This window comes from Pan troglodytes, chromosome 1 (assembly GCF_028858775.2).
Source record: "Pan troglodytes isolate AG18354 chromosome 1, NHGRI_mPanTro3-v2.0_pri, whole genome shotgun sequence".
In the NCBI taxonomy this organism is placed as follows: domain Eukaryota; kingdom Metazoa; phylum Chordata; class Mammalia; order Primates; family Hominidae; genus Pan; species Pan troglodytes.
Genome location: NC_072398.2, coordinates 74,885,008 through 74,900,916, shown reverse-complemented (window position 1 = coordinate 74,900,916; position 15,909 = coordinate 74,885,008). Strand labels below are relative to the sequence as shown.

Genomic DNA, 15,909 nt, shown 5'->3' with positions numbered 1-15,909 from the left:
TTATGTCTTAAGATTTGTTGGCCTTAATAAGGTGTGCTGGGATAAACAAAAAGGAAGGCATCATTTGTAAAGGTTTTCTTCTTTAATCCCACTTTTGTTTTTGCATGACCAGAAATTCTCTGATATAGCAGGGTATACTTTATATAAAGACTATGGGCAGTAAGTGTTTAGTGTTTGTCTTTATATTAGGTCTATAGAGTGTGGTTTCTTGATTATGGGTGAGGAAATTAGCCTTTCAAATTCCATTAGCTGTAAAGTGGATTTGGATTTGGTATTTGTATTGGTTGGCTAATTTAATTCAAATCTTTTAAAATTCTCGTGCTGAAATGATCAAAATTTCTCTAACAGAAATTATTTTGGTCTTTGAAGTGTGTAAATTTAACCTGTTCATAAAATAAGTATTATCAGCTGGTATGTTTCTTATACTTTTCTGGGAATACAAAAATGAATAAAGCATGGTGGTTGTCTTAGAGGAAATAATTGTAATTGATGAGATACATATAAATAATGTGATACGATAAATGCTAGAGTAGGAATATAAATTATGTAAAGTGTTGTATAAGCACTGTAGAGGGAGTAATTGATTCTTTGGGAGAGTTGGAGAAAGTTTTACAGATTTGTTAATTCAGACATATCTAATTATTAGGGTTTTTAACACTTTTGTGTCTTCTCTTTTTCCTGTTTAGCTTTGTACTTTGCCATTAGAACTCTTGAGTGACCAGGTGCATTGTAAATGAGCAATAATATTTTGAAAGAAATCTTTTTTCCTGAGCAGTGGGTCTCAACAATGGTTTTAAAATACTCAGTAAACTGCCCTAAGCAGATGTGCTGTCATTTAGGCTTTGTTGTTCCATTTATACAGCACAGGCAGAGTAGATTTTGCATAATTTTTAAGGGCCGTATGATTTTTGGAATGGGATATGAACATTGGCTACAACTTAAAGTCACCAGTTATGTTAGCCTCTAACGAGAGTCAGCATGTCCTTTGAAGCTTTGAAGCCAGTCATTGACTTCTCTCTAGCTATGAAAGTCTTAGATAGCATTTATTTATTTGTTTGTTTGTTTGTTTGTTTATGATGGAGTCTTGCTCTGTTGCCCAGGCTGGAGTGCAGTGGCGTGATCTTGGGTCACTGCAAGCTCCGCCTCCCGGGTTCACGCCATTCTCCTGCCTCAGCCTCCCGAGTAGCTGGGACTACAGGCGCCTGCCACCACACCTGGCTAATTTTTTGTATTTTTGGTAGAGACGGGGTTTCACTGTGTTAGCCAGGATGGTCTCAATCTCCTGACTTTGTGATCCGCCCACCTCTGCCTCCCAAAGCACTAGGATTACAGGCGTGAGCCACCACGCCCGGCAGATAGCATTTCTTTCAGTAGAAGATTGTTTGTTTACATTGAAAATCTGTGGTTTAATGAAGCCACATTTATCAATTATCTTAGCCAGATCTTCTGGATAACTTACTGCAGCTTCTGTTACTGTATTAGTACTTACTGCTTCACTTTATACTTACATGTCATGGAGATGGCTTTTCTTTAAACCTTGCTTAATCGTTTGAATATTTGTCCCCTCCAAAACTTCTGTTGATACTTAATTTCCATTGTGGCAATATTGAGAAGTGTGGTTTTTCAGAGGTGATTGGGTCATGAGGGCTCTGCCCTCATGAATTCATTCATGGATTAATGTGTTAGTGGATTATCATGGGAGTGAGACTGACTCATTGCTTTTTAAGAAGAGAAAGGGGCTGGATGCAGTAGCTCATGCCTGTAATCCCTGTACTTTGGGAGGCCAAGGCAGGAGGATTGCTTGATCCCAGGAGTTTGAGACCAGTCTGGGCAACATAGTGAGACTCTGTCTCTACAAAAACTAAAAAAATAACTAGCTGAATGTGGTTGTGTGTGCCTGTAGTGCCACCTGTAGTCCCAGGCTGGGTGACAGAATGAGACTCTGTCTCCAAACAAAAAGAAAAAAGGAAGAGAGACCTGAGCTAGCATATTCAGCCTCTTTGCCATGTGATTCCCTGTTCTGCCGTTCAGCTCAGTACTCTGCAGAGAGTCCCCACCTGAAAGAAGGCCCTTGGCTGGGCGCAGTGGCTAACGCCTGTAATCCCAGCACTTTGGGAGGCCGAGGCGGGTGGATCATGAGGTCAGGGGATCAAGACCATCCTGGCCAACATGGTGAAACCCCGTCTCTACTAAAAATACAAAAATTAGCTGGGCGTGGTGGCATGCACCTGTAGTCCCAGCTACTTGGGAGACTGAGCCAGGAGAATCACTTGAACGTGGGAGGCAGAGGTTGCAGTGAGCCAAGATCACACCACTGCACTCCACCCTGGTGACAGAGTGAGACTCTGTTGCAAAAAAAAAAAAAAAAAAAGAAAGAAAGAAAGAAGGCCCTCACCAGATGCTGCCCATTTACCTTGGGCTTCTCAGCATCCATAACTGTAAGAAATCATTTTCTTTATAAATTACCAAGTTTCAGGTATTTTTTAATAAGCAATAGAAAGCAGACTAAGATAAATGACATGAATCAGCATCTGCTAGTTTCATACTTTTCTTCTGCGGCTTCCTTACCCTTTTCATCCTTGCTTAGAATTGAAGAGTTAGAGCCTAGCTCTGGATTGGGATTTGGCTTAAGACAATGGTTGGTTGGTTTGATGTTCTATCCAAAGCACTAAAACTTTCTACTCAGCAGCAAAAGACTGTTTCACTTTCTTACCATTTGTGTGTTCAGTGGACTGACACTTTAAATTTTTTAAAAGAACTTTATCTTTGCATTCAGACTTCACTGACCAGTACAAGAGGCCCAGCTTTTGGCCTGTCTCCGCATTCAACATGTTGCCTTCCTCAGTAAGCTTAATCATTTCTAGCTTTTGCTTTAAAGTGAGAGACTTGCAACTTTTCCTTTCATTTGAACACTTAGAAGCCATTGTAGCATTATTAATTGGCCTATTTTCAATATTGTTGTGTTTCAGGAATAGGGAGGCCCAAGGAGAGGGAAAGAGATGGAAGAACGGCTAGTTGGTGGAGCAGGCAGAACACACACAGACTTTAAACTCTGAAGTTCGCTGTCTTAGATAGGTGCGGTTTGTGGCGCCTGTAAACTATTGCAATAGTAATACCAAAGATCGCTGATCACAGATCACCAGAACAGATAGAATAATAATGAAAAAGCACAATAAAGTGAAGCACAATAAAATGAGGTATGCCTGTACCTTATAATAGCTTGAAAATTTCTTAAATTCTGTGTTTTATCTCAGGAATGTGTGTGAATTTTGCATTTCATTGCATACTGTTAATAAAAATATAGAAATATTTGAATTACTGCCAGAAAAAGGAAAAACAAAAATCATTTCCTGTTTGTCTGTTGATTTTTGAAAACTGGGGTAAATGAAGAGAGCTGACACTACATACCCGGTTTAGCACTTACTTTCTTTTTCTTAGTGTATCCCTGGTATGTTTCAGTTTATGCCTGAAGATGTACGTCACCAGTTTGAGAAAAAAAGATTGGCCAGTCAGATAATGAAACATTGCATTACTTTTCTCCCTCTTATGTGTATAGCCTTGGGGAAAATTACTTAATTTGAGTCTGCTACCCTCATAAATTGGGCCAATAATGTGTACCCATACTTTTTTTGGGAGGGGATCATATAGTAGCTGCTAATTAAACATTTATTAGCTGCTTCCTCCTTTTCCTGCCACATTCCTGTTGCTTTCTTCTTGGCTTTAACCCAGGTCTTATAACTGCTTGGTATGCTTTAATCAGCTTGCTTACTGCCCTGATGGTTTTTATTAGCCAGTGCATAGAGAATAATGCTAGAAGATGCTTGGGGCATAAGCTGAGACATTCCTGGAATAATAGAGACACACTGACTCAGGAACAGTCAGTGCACAGGGAAATGTTTGGATTTAGCTTATCAGAGTAAGCAAAGGTCTAGAAATACATCTACATTAATCAGTGGAAAGATGGGCCAGACTAAAAATTGGAATTAGAATGTAGGACTGAATGCATTTATACTTAGAGTCTGCTTTCTGTGCAGCAGTAAAAGCAGGTGATATTGACTTAGTTTTTTTCAAAGTGGTTAGAGTATTAGACTGAATGGTCTAAAAATATCATAGATGGAAGTAAAGGTATGTTCAAAAATATACTTTCTCTGAAATGTTATAATTGAACTTAGAACATTTATGTTAGTGGTTTTATTCTGTAAATGATAATACTCATTCCTGTAATTCTCTTTATGTTGTCAGTGTGTTTCATTAACTATATCTGCTTGATCTCAAACCTTGATTATTTCTCTAACTGCGTAACACATGGCAGTTGGAGGTTCAAGAGAGTCTAATTAAGTCACTTATCCACCTCTTTGAGGTTTTTTTTTTTTTTTTGGAGATGGAGTCTGTCACTCTGTTGCCCAGCCTGGAGTGCAGTGGCATGATCTTGGCTCACTGCACCTTCACCTACCAGGTTCAAGTGATTCTTGTGCCTCAGCTTCCCAAGTAGCTGGGATTATAGGCACATGCCACCATGCCCAGCTAAATTTTGTATTTTTATTAGAGACAGGGTTTTACCATGTTGCCAGACTGGTCTCGAACTTCCAACCTCAGGTGATCCACCTGTCTCGGCCTCCCAAAGTGCTGGGATTACACACGTGAGCCACTGCACCCAGCCTCTGATTTCTTAACAGAGAAGAGAAACAATAAGCCAAACATGGATCAAAATAAAGTATTGAGCTTCATTACTGGTTGAGTTAGAAAATGTGGTGAATATTACAGTATTGCACTCCTAGCAAAAAGTGAAAGCCCCCACACGAAAATAGGAGAACAAAGGAATAGGTTTTTTGCCAGAGTCCCTTCAGATAAACACTTTGGGCAGGAAACTAGGCAGGCATGTCACCATTGGGCTTCAGATGGGCACCTGACAATGCTGTCGTTACTGTAGGAGACAGACCACCACAAAGTGAGATTGATTTGGTTGCTTCAGATCTGGACTGAATTATGTATTTTAATTAGCTATATTAAATAAAACAAATTAACTCTTTTGAACGTATTCCTTCATTTGTAAGGTGGGAATACAGTTGAGTGATGACTGCGAACATAAACATGACTAAAATGCCCAGAACTTTCTGGTTTATAGTAGAAGTTTCTGGTTTAGCAAATAGTAGTAATAAAAGGATAACTGTTATCCTTAACAGTTATTCTTAATAAGTCAAACCTCGAATGTTTACATCTTTAAAAATTTTAACTGCCACATTTGTTACATTCTTAAATTGTGCTGTTAAAAGTAGAAAACTTGGCTGGGCGCGGTGGCTCACGCCTGTAATCCCAGCACTTTGGAATGCCCAGGCGGGCAGATCATCTGAGGTCAGGAGTTCAAGACCACCCTTGCCAACATGACAAAACCCTGTCTCTACTAAAAATACAAAAATTAGCTGGGCGTGGTGGTGCATGCCTGTAATCCCAGCTACTCGGGAGGCTGAGGCATGAGAATCGCTTGAATCCGGGAGGTGGAGGTTGCAGTGAGTCGAGATCTTGCCACTGTACTCCAGCCTGGGTGACAGAGCAAGACTCTCAGAAAAAATCTCCAAAATAGAAAACCTGTCTCCTTAAACTAATATTGTTTCTCTGACCTACTCATTTCAGGAAACAAAAGACTACAATTGCCTTTATGCTGATATGCCCTTATATTGAAGACTTGACCATATATAGGAACATTAAACAGAATGCCAGGTAGAGGTTTTGATTTTCTTGTCAAAATGTCAGAAATATTCTTCATGTGTTTTGGGGAAGGGAGCATTAATAGGGGTCAACTGTACATTAGTGAATACCTGTCATTTGAAATAGGAGCTTTTAAAATAGTATATATTTAAGGTGTAAAACATGATATTTTGATATACATATACATAGTTAAATGATTACTACAGTAATAGGAGCAATAATTTTATGTGTGCTGTTCTAAGCACTTATGGTAACTCATTTTATGTTAACAACAATCCTGTGAGATGGGAATATTTATCCTCCATCTGAAAAAAATTAAGGCATGGAGAGACCAAGTTACGTGTTCAGGGTCATTAAACTGACCCATGTAGAAGCCATGATTCAAAACCAGGCATTCTTAGTGCCCAGCATGGGGTCAACACTGACCTGGTTGGCTTTGGTACCTCTTTAATTGCATTCGTACTAAGCACTCAGTCAGTCGTAAGCATTCTCTTCTCCCTTGTGGTAATTAATGGTGGTGGTGGTGGAGAATCTACGGGATTAGGCTTCAGTTAATTCTTTTTTTTTTTTTTTTTTGGAGACGGAGTCTTGCCCTGTCGCCCAGGCTGGAGGGCAATGGCATGATCTCAGGTCACTGAAACCTCTGCCTCCTGGGTTCAAGCGATTCTCCTGCCCCAGCCTCCTAAGTAGCTGGGATTACAGGTGTGCACCACCACGCCCAGCTAATTTTTTGTATCTTTAGTAGAGATGGGGTTTCACCATGTTGGCCATCCTGGTCTCAAACTCTTGACCTCGTGATCTGCTCACCTCAGCCTCCCAAAGTGCTGGGATTACAGGCATGAGCCACCGTGCCCGGCCGGCTTCAGTTAATTCTAAAGCCTGGGACTGTCAGTAGGATTTTAAATCTTAGAGACCAGTTCTGAGAAAGTGACCTGTTGGCTCTGCATTGCCCCCAGGAAAAGTGCTAAGATTGTTATCAGTTACCTGACATCTGGTGGGCCGGCACGCACGCCTTAGCCACAGTCTCTTGAATAGTCAGGAATATCTAAAAAGTTATAAGAAGAAAAAGCAACAGGAAGAGACAGACAACAGATGGGTGGTTGCCAGGAGTGGGGGAAGGAGAGAATGGGTAGTGACTGCTGGTGGGCACAGGGTTTGCTTTGAAATTAGATTGACACAAATTATTATTTTCCAGTTTATAAAATCAGGTTTTTCAGGAGGTCTTTACATTGAATCACAAGTGATTTCACCCTAATATGGTGTGAATTGATTTTATTGTTCACTCTTAGTTCTTTATAAACTAATTTCCCCCTCCTTGAGTGTTTTAAAATTTTGGCTCTTTCTTGATAACCTGGAATATATATATTTGGATAATTATTTTCAGGAAGAGTATATTATATGAGTGATCTCTTTTCTGAGTTCTTGTTCAGTTGAGAAGGACTTGATTATGTACATGTGCAGATATGGGATTCTCAGATTTTGATCTTTATGTTTCTCCCTGGGAAAGTTTAAGGGTTGATCCATTATAATCTGGCTTTTAGTTTTCCAGAGGAAAGGGCTAAGTCTGAGATTAACTTGATTCCTCTTGGCCCTTCCGAATATCCATTTCTCCTTTTTTCCTCTTTGTAGATAATCTTTTTTGATTTCTTGTTTTTCTGTAGGATTGAAAAATGTTTTTATTAGGCTGTATTTAGATATTGGCATGTTTTAATTAATTTTTCCCTATATACTCAAAATCTGTACATGTTCCAATTCAGATTTTTCTTCAGTTTAGAAAAATTTCCTTCTCGTATTTTTTTGAGAGTGTAATATGTTTAAGACCACAGACTGAGGAGCCAGATTGTTTGGTTTCCAATTCCTGTTATGATACTAGTAACTTTGGGTAGGGTTCTTAATCAATCTTTCTCTTTCTTCCTTCCTTTCCTTTCCTTTCCTTTCCTTTCCTTTCCCTTTCTTTCTTTCTTTCTTTCTTTCTTTCTTTCTTTCTTTCTTTCTTTCTTTCTTTCTTTCTCTCTTTCTTTCCTTTCTTTCTTTTCTTTTCTTTCTTTCTTTCTTTGTATCCTTCTTTCTTTCTATCCTTCTTCTTTTTTTTTTTTTTTGAGACAGAGTCTTGCTCTATCGTCCAGGCTGGAGTGCAGTGGCGTGATCTCAGCTCACTGCAACTTCCACCTCCTGGGTTCAAGTGATTCTCCTGCCTCAGCCTCCTGAGTAGCTGGGATTACAGGCATGCACCACCATGCCTGGCTAATTTTTTGTATTTTTAGCAGAGACAGGGTTTCACCGTTTTAGCCAGGATGGTCTGGATCTCCTGACCTCGTGATCCGCCCACCTTGGCCTCCCAGCGTGAGCCACCACGCCTGGGCTGTAGTTCTTTTTATTTTCTTCTTGTGGAATTATTTTATTTAGATTGCCTCTTTTGGATATGATCTCCATATTTTTCTTTCCTCAGCATTTGTATTTCTTTCTTTCTTTCTTTCTTTCTTTTTTTTTTTTTTTTGAGATGGAGTCTTGCTCTGTCGCCCAGGCTGGAGTGCAGTGGCACGATCTTGGCTCACTGCAAGCTCCGCCTCCTGGGTTCATGCCGTTCTCCTGCCTCAGCCTCCCGAGCAGCTGGGACTACAGGTGCCCGCCACCACGCCCGGCTAATTTTTTGTATTTTTTGGTAGAGATGGGGTTTCGCTGTGTTAGCCAGGATAGTCTCGATCTCCTGACCTTGTGATCCACCCGCCTCGGCCTCCTGAAGTGCTGGGATTACAGGCGTGAGCAGCATTTATATTTCTTAATCCTTTTATTCTTTCTGGGAAAATTTTTTAAGTTTTTAATCTTTTTTCTTTTTTTTTTTTCTCTTTACTGAAGTTTCTAATCTGGCCAGTTCTGCTGTTGTTTTCATATTATTTTTTCTCTGCAATTTCTCCAAATCTTAGATTGTTTCCTCATCATAACTTCCTGCTCTAGTTTCTTGTTTGTAATCTTCTCTTGGATTGTCCTGAGAATGTCAATTAGAAATTTTATAAACATGTTTTCCTGTATCTTATAGTAAATCTGTTTCTGAAGAAATTGTGCATTCATTGTTTAGGCTAGTATCCATAATTTGAATTATGGTATTTTTTTGAACATCAACTTTGTCTTCTGCTCATTTTTATAAGTGGGAGGTCTCTGCCAGCTTAGTATTAGTCTTAGCATAAGGTGGAATTTGAGATGTTTTATAACAAAGGTAGATATAGATCATATTAAATTTTTGATTTAAGAAAAATGAAAGGTGGCAATATTTCTTGAAGCCCCAGGAATGACTGATCTGGGATTCATATTATCATAAAAGAGAACAATAAGTGATAAACATTAATATTTATTTAGCTTTTTAAAATGTGCCAGGCACTGTGCCCAGTGCTTTACATATGAATTATATCCTTTTCTCTTTCTCAGCAACTTTATGGTAGATACTATTTTTCCTGTAAACTTAATGAAGTTGAAGTTTAGAGATTTACTCACCTAAGGTCATAAGGCTCATAAATAGTAGAGCCAGGATTAAACCCAAGTGTTTGACTCCAGCAGTTGAGTGTCAAATAGTTAGGTTTTAATGGCCTCTTGTCAATATCCCAAAGGGCTTGAACTCTTATAAGTAGGTTTAGTTCCAAACTGATACACTGCCCGATCTTAATCATGATGGTCAGTAGAAGATGTGTTTAGATCCCTCTTGGTGAAAGGAGCCCCTGAGTTTCCACGTAATACACTTGGAAAACCATAGAATTTGTTTCCTTAATTTTGCTCATTCACAACCCCTCTGTCACACTGCTTGATTCTCTGTTTCTTAAGCGTAGCACAATACGTCTGATCTCTTGTTTTTAAAATATCTGTTATGCCTGGACAACATGGTGAAACCCTGTCTGTACTAAAAATACAAAAATTAGCCGGGCATTGGTTGCGGGCGCATGTAATCTCAGCCACTCGGGTGGCTGAGGCAGGAGAATCACTTGAACTCAAGAGGCGGAGGTTGCAGGGAGCTGAGATTGCGCCATTGCACTCCAGCCTGGGTAACGAGAGCGAAACTCCGTCTAAAAAAAAAAAAAATCTGTTATGGTGTGTGTTATGTAGATATTCTTAGGGTTCTGGGCATGTAGCTGACACCTTTTCATGAAGTGCAGAAAAACCCATTTTATATGAATGTGTTTTCAGAATCAGCCATAGTTCCTGTTACAGAAGATGGACCCAATAATTATTGGTTGTGTGAATGTTGTATGAATTAAATTAGATAAGGAGATTACATAGCATACTCCTCTAAAATGCGCATATTTAAAGTAGTTGGGTATATGTATCATGATCAGCTGGAAACCTTTTTTGAAATACAGATGCTTATTATGACTTAGAAACACTGTTCTAATTTGATTATATTTAGAGACTATAAAAGTGATTGAATAGTTCTTGGTAAATAATTGTTACTTTTCTTGATTTTTAAATATTCATGCTGTAATGATAAAAATGTCCAAATCCATAGTGTATATGGTTTAGATCTTGTTTATAATATACAGAGAAAGGCCATCAGGAGTTTCTTGAAGTAATAAATGCATTATTGTTGAGTTCATTTTGGAGTTATTTACTGTACTAAACCAGCCTCACAATGACTTTGCAGATTTGTGATATTACTCTTGGCTTTTAGAGAGAGAAGGACACACAGTAAATAATCCCTAAGTTCAGGGAATTGACTTAATGAGAGTAAATTGAGAATAGTTGAATTTTTAAGCTCTTTGGATTCTGGGTTAGTATTTAGATTTATTTGATTTAAGATGATAGTTGAAGTTACATGAAAATAAGTCTTTCCAAAATGAAAATCTTTTTAGTAATCAAATGAGGATTTTCTGATAGCAACAGGGTGCATTGGAAATGAGATTTTCTGATCAGCAGCAGCATGCATTGCACTGTATTGGGGAATTGAGGTAAAGTAATATTTATAAGTTCATATTATTGGCTGGGCACCTTGGTCATCAAGAGTGAGTGAGTCCAACAACTAGCAGGTGTCTTGGCTTGTGAGGCGCCCCCTCCAGCATTAATGGGAAAAGAGATGAGGGCCAGGGCCGGGCATGGTGGCTCACGCCTATAATCCCAGTACTTTGGGAGGCTGAGGCAGGTGGATCACCTGAGGTTGGGAGTTCGAGACCAGCCTCACCAACATGGAGAAACCCCATCTGTACTAAAAATACAAAATTAGCCGGGCGTGGTGGCGCATGCCTGTAATCCCAGCTAGTCAGGAGGCTGAGGCAGGAGAGTCGCTTGAACCTGGGAGGCGGAGGTTGCAGTGAGCCAAGATTGCGCCATTGCACTCCAGCCTGGGCAACAAGAGCAAAACTCCATCTCGACAAAAGAAAAAGTTCTTATTACTGAGGAAAATTAAAAAATTCAGTGCCTTCAATATAAACACTTAAAGTTATGGGATATGAAAATTATGGACATATCAGACCTGAATTTTATGTTATTTTACTCACTTGACCAGTAAGATCTTGAGTCATATTTTAGTGGAGGCAATTTTATTCATGTATTGTTTTTTTTTGTTTTTTAAGACAGGGTCTCGCTCTGTTGCCCAGGCTGAAGTGCAGTGGTGTGGTCTTGGCTCACTGCAACCTCTGCCTGCCGGATTCAAGCAATTCTCCTGCCTGAGCCTCCTGAGCAGCTAGGATTACAGGCGTATACTACCACACTCAGCCAATTTCTGTATTTTTAGTAGAGACGGGGTTTCACTATTTTGACCAGGCTGGTCTCGAACTCCTGACCGCAAGTGATCCGCCCACTTTGGCTTCCCAAAGTGCTGGGATTACAGATGTGAGCCACCATGCCCGGCCCATACATTGTTTTTCAATTCTAAAACATTCTGTTTTAAAAGATCAGTTGTTTTGTTCATTATTTCCTTAATAGTGTATTCCTTCATGATTGTGAGAGCCAATTCAATATCTCTAACGGTCTTTTGAAAATCTTAAATAGGGCAAATTTTATTCTGGGTTTCCATGACTCAAAAATCAGTGTTGATGGTTCTTGTCTCCCCTCCCTCATAATGTGGTTTGGCAAAATGCTTCAGGGAAATAACAGTGAGGGTGATTGAGGGAAAACTGAAAAATCCATGAAGGAAGTAATAGCTATTCTTAGAATTATTGGCTCTAAAAAATACTTTCTTAGGTTCTCTCTAGTCATGATTACTCATAGGAAACAAATATGAGGTTTATAGATTTAAATCCAGGTATTTCTTTAAAGAGAAAATAAATGTTAAAGAAGTCATATTCATTGTTTTCATTAAGATTTGAGATTTTCGTAACAAGTTAGAGTAAAAGGGAAGTAAAAATCAAATAAGCTAAAATAGGTACCTGAGATGTCTTTTTCTTCCATGTTAGACAGATAATGTACCAATGCTGTAGCAAGGTTTGAGGGAGGCACATCTCATATGTGTGTGAAAACCCAGTTATCATGCTTATGAACTACAAAAGGATCTATATAAGTTCTTGTGTAGGTGTTAGCTAACAATCTGGTGTTCCTAAAATGTGAAACACATATATCTTACTCTTTGGCAAATTAGCAAAGTAAGCTGGCATAACAGCTTCTATTCTTGACAGGAAAATTCTATACCTTTTTGTACTTGATTAGTCCATTAGGTTATTATCTACAGTTACCTGAATATGAGTAAAAATTAAAAAGAAATCTGTATATGAGGTAGAGGGATGGCTCCTAGAAAACATGTATATACAGATGTTTTTGCCATAAACCTATAGAATAATCATATTTTACTAGAGCAGATTTAATCAGTTGGGGAGACTGTTGAAACTGCTTCCAGAGGTGGCACAAGTTATATTTTGAAGGTTACAAATTGTGTTATATTTAGTTTATGCCACTTTGATACTTCTAAGGTTTAAATTTTCTGTGCTTTTTTGTTTACTTGACATTTCTGGGATTGAGATCATGTTTGTTTCCTGCTATATTTGTTTTCTAGTCACGTTGAACCTTGTTTTTCTAATAATTATGCTGCAATATTATTTGATACATACAATTTTAGCTATGTTCTCTTGTCCCTACTGGTATTTTGCATTTATATAAATAACCTTTATAGGATAAAGTACAGTGTCTTTTGTCTTGAAAAAAGATGAAAAACTTTTTCAATGTGTCCCCGTTTGGTTTCAGTTATCCACATCTGAAGTCACTGTGGCTTTGCCTGTTTAAACAAATTTCTTTTCTTGTCCCTTCAGTAGCAACCACCAGGGCCGTCGTTTTACATGTCACTTTTCTTTCATTCAGAAAGAGATGCTCACTTTGGTTGTTAATTTTTGTTTTAGTCTGCTCCTATCATTATGGTAGTTTATAGAAACTATTTTTTAATTTTAGTTTTAATTTTTCTTTTTTTGCAGAGACAAGAGTCTCCCTCTGTTGCTCAGGCTGGTCTTGAACTCTTGGCCTCAAGCAGTAATCTGCCGCAGGCTCCCAAAGTGTTGAAATTACAGGTGTGAGCCACCACACCCAGTGTAGAAATTTTTTTTTTTTTTTTTGAGATGGAGTCTTACTCAAGTGATTCTCCTGCCTCAGCCTCCCGAGTAGCTGGGATTACAGGCACCCACCACCACACCCGGCTAATTTTTATTTGTTTTAGTAGAGATGGAGTTTCACCATGTTGGTTAGTCTAGTCTCGAACTCCTGAGCTCAGGTGATCCGCCCACCTTGACCTCCCAAGGGGCTGGGATTACAGGTGCCACCGCACCCGGCCTAGAAACTATTCTTTAGCTGTGATATGTACTTTATTCTATCATCATTTATTTTATTTAGATGCTACACAATGTGCTAGAGTCTAAAGGGAGTGTGTGCTTGTATTTTTCTTTTTTTTGTTAAACTACTTCTCATGCTATTATTGCTTGGCTTTTTTTTTCTTTTTTTAAATTATACTTTAAGTTTTAGGGTACATGTGCACAACATGCAGGTTTGTTACATATGTATACATGTGCCATGTTGGTGTGCTGCACCCATTAACTCGTCATTTAGCATTAGGTATATCTCCTAATGCTATCCCTCCCCCCTCCCCCCCACCCCACAACAGTCCCCGGTGTGTGATGTTCCCCTTCCTGTGTCCATGTGTTCTCATTGTTCAGTTCCCACCTATGAGTGAGAACATGCGGTGTTTGATTCTTTGTCCTTGCGACAGTTTGCCGAGAATGATGGTTTCCAGCTTCATCCATGTCCCTACAAAGGACATGAACTCATCATTTTTTATGGCTGCATAGTATTCCATGGTGTATATGTGCCACATTTTCTTAACCCAGTCTATCATTGTTGGACATTTGGGTTGGTTCCAAGTCTTTGCTATTGTGAATAGTGCCACAATAAACATATGTGTGCATGTGTCTTTATAGCAGCATGATTTATAATCCTTTGGGTATATACCCAGTAATGGGATGGCTGGGTCAAATGGTATTTCTAGTTCTAGATCCCTGAGGAATCGCTACACTGACTTCCACAATGGTTGAACTAGTTTACAGTCCCACCAACAGTGTAAAAGTGTTCCTATTTCTCCACATCCTCTCTAGCACCTGTTGTTTCCTGACTTTTTAATGATTGCCATTCTAACTGGGGTGAGATGGTATCTCATTGTGGTTTTGATTTGCATTTCTCTGATGGCCAGTGATGGTGAGCATTTTTTCATGTGGTTTCTGGCTGCATAAATGCCTTCTTTTGAGAAATGTCTGTTCATATCCTTCGCCTACTTTTTGATGGGGTTGTTTGTTTTTTTCTTGTAAATTTGTTTGAGTTCATTGTAGATTCTGGATATTAGCCCTTTGTCAGATGAGTAGGTTGCAAAAATTTTCTCCCATTCTGTAGGTTGCCTGTTCACTCTGATGGTAGTTTCTTTTGCTGTGCAGTAGCTCTTTAGTTTAATTAGATCCCATTTGTCAATTTTGGCTTTTGTTGCCATTGCTTTTTGTGTTTTAGACATGAAGTCCTTGCCCATGCCTATGTCCTGAATGGTATTGCCTAGGTTTTCTTCTAGGGTTTTTATGGTTTTAGGTCTGACATGTAAGTCTTTAATCCGTCTTGAATTAATTTTTGTATAAGGTGTAAGGAAGGGATCCAGTTTCAGCTTTCTACATATGGCTAGCCAGTTTTCCCAGCACCATTTATTAAATAGGGAATCCTTTCCCTATTGCTTCTTTTTGTCAGGTTTGTCAAAGATCAGATGGTTGTAGATGTGTGGTATTATTTCTTTTGCTGTGCAGAAGCTCATGAATTTAATTAGATCCCACTTGTCCTTTTTTTCCTTTATTGTGATTGCTTTGATGTCTTTGTCATGAAATCTTTGCCTGTTCCTATGTCCAGGGTGGTATTTTTTAGGTTGTCTTACAGGATTTTTATAATTTTGGGTTTTACACTTAAGTCTTTAGTCCATCTTGAGTTAATTTTTGTATATGATGTAAGGAAATGGTCCACCTTCAGTGTTCTGTGTGGCTAGCCAGTTTATCCCATCACCATTTATTGAATAGGGAGTCTTTTCCCCATTGCTCGTTTGTATATGATGTAAGGAAATGGTCCATCTTCAGTGTTCTGCGTATGGCTAGCCAGTTATCTCGTCACCATTTATTGAATAGGGAGTCTTTCCCCCATTGTTTTTGTCAGCTTTGTCAAAGATCAGATGGTTGTAGGTGTGTGGCCTTATTTCTGGGCTATTTTGTTCCATTGGTCTATGTGCCTGTTTTTGTACCAGTACCATGCTGTTTTGGTTACTGTAGCCCTGTAGTATAGTTTGAAGTTGGGTAACATGGTGCCTCCAGCTTTGTTATTTTTGCTTAGGATTTCTCTGGCTGTTCAGGTTCTTTTTTTGGTTCCATATGAATTTTAAAATAGTTTTTCCTAGTTCTGTGAAGAATATTGTTTGATAGGAATAGCATTGAATCTGTAAATTGCTTTAGGCAGTTTGGCCATTTCAATGACATTCTATCCATGAGCATGGGATGTTTTTTCATTTATTTGTGTTGTTTCTGATTTCCTTGAGCAGTGTTTTATAATTCTCAGTGTAGAGATGTTCTACCTCGTGGTTGGCTGTATTCCTAGGTATTTTGTTCTTTTTGTGGCAATTTGGAATGGGATTGCCTTTCTGATTTGGCTCTTGGCTTAGCTGTTGTTGGTGTATAGGAATGCTAGTGATTTTTGTACATTGATTTTTTTTTTTTAAAGATAGTGTATCTCTCT

The 15,909-nt window shown here is 38.8% G+C and overlaps 1 protein-coding gene and 1 non-coding gene across 27 annotated transcripts in view; one reads left to right on the top strand and one right to left on the bottom strand.

Moving 5' to 3' along the window:
• RABGAP1L (RAB GTPase activating protein 1 like) overlaps nucleotides 1-15,909 on the top strand; it is an 831,104-nt gene that overhangs the window by 28,403 nt on the left and 786,792 nt on the right. For 6 of the 26 annotated variants that reach the window (XR_010157119.1, XM_054673499.2, XM_063811071.1 and 3 more), the window contains exon 2: nucleotides 5,632-5,718. The exons of 18 other annotated variants lie outside the window; for them this stretch is intronic. The gene's annotated coding sequence lies outside the window, so the exon portion shown is untranslated. Of the gene's footprint in view, nucleotides 1-2,969; nucleotides 3,198-5,631; nucleotides 5,719-15,909 lie in introns of those variants that run through there. 2 more of the 26 variants (XM_054673511.2, XM_063811052.1) reach the window with 1 other exon arrangement.
• On the bottom strand, nucleotides 12,075-12,176 carry LOC112207466 (small nucleolar RNA U13). The gene has a single exon (XR_002941909.1). It is a non-coding gene; the product is annotated as a small nucleolar RNA U13 (small nucleolar RNA).